The following is a 1179-nucleotide window of genomic DNA, read 5'->3' as shown; positions in this document are numbered from 1 at the left end:
ATATATATATATATATATGTACATATATATGTGTGTGTGTATATATATATATCATGTGTATATATAGTATATGTGTAATATGTATATATGTATGACATATACAACATATATGTGACACATTATATATTTGTATGTATGTGATATATACACATATACATATGCATTTACATATATGTGTGTGTGTATGTCTATGTGTGTGTGTGTGTATTTATATATATATGACCCCAGCCTTGCAGCACTTGGCACCTGAGATAGCAAGGTTGGGAACTCTGTCCATCTGTCACTCTGTGATGAGATAAAAGGTATCATGAAGACACAGTGAGAACTGACCAGACTATAAGCCAGGAAGAATGGCCAACACTGTTAGCATATTAATCTTTAATTTCTATCCCCCAGAATTGTGGGAAAATAAAGTTCTGTTGTTTGAGCTGCTGAGGAGGAGGGGTAGGGGGAGAAGGGGAAGGGAGAGAAGAAGGGGAGAGGAAGGGGAAGAGGAGAACAATTTCACCTCTTTTCACAAGTGGAGGAAGTGGGGTTCACAAAATCATGTGCCACATACAAGTTCACACAGCCAAGAAGAGCTGCAGAGAGCAGAATCTACATCCATGGAGGGTCCTAGCCAGAGTCCAGCTCACCGTATCAGACACCCGACAAAACCTAGACTGGCCCTCTCAGCCGCTGAGTTCTTCCTGACCAGCGGTGGCACAGACAATGTTTGACTTTGGATTGTAGCATCAGTTCAATCTTTTTGTGTGGAAAGGGAGCATCGTGCGCTTAACAATCATTGTTATCTATTTTTCTATTATAATTGCTTTATAATGTTTATTTTTAATCATTTATAATGTTTATATATAATACATATTTTAATAGTTTTATAGTATTTGAAATTCTTGAATCTTTACCATTTAATGTTGACCACACTGTTTAAGTACCACTATTAAGAGATCTTTGGGAACAACTTAGTGTACTTGGTTGAAGGGTGGGCACAGGACTAAACTGGCCTACAGAGCAAACAGGCTCTACAACCTTTGCTGCGGATGAAGGAAGATTGCAGATCTGGTCAGAAGTGATGGTGGCTACCTTTGCCTTATGTGGGGAAGCAGGTCTGAGCATGGAGCAAATGCAGAGGAAAAAGTGGGTCTGAGCATGGAGCCCATGCAGAGGAAAAAGTGGGTCTGA

The 1179-nt window shown here is 39.5% G+C and overlaps 1 pseudogene; it reads right to left on the bottom strand.

Moving 5' to 3' along the window:
• Window positions 1-1179, bottom strand: part of LOC116093291 — a 16211-nt pseudogene that overhangs the window by 1074 nt on the left and 13958 nt on the right.

Source organism: Mastomys coucha, unplaced genomic scaffold (assembly GCF_008632895.1).
Source record: "Mastomys coucha isolate ucsf_1 unplaced genomic scaffold, UCSF_Mcou_1 pScaffold16, whole genome shotgun sequence".
Taxonomy (NCBI): Eukaryota; Metazoa; Chordata; class Mammalia; order Rodentia; family Muridae; genus Mastomys; species Mastomys coucha.
Note: the sequence above shows the minus strand (reverse complement) of the source record. Positions and strands in the feature narration are given on the sequence as shown.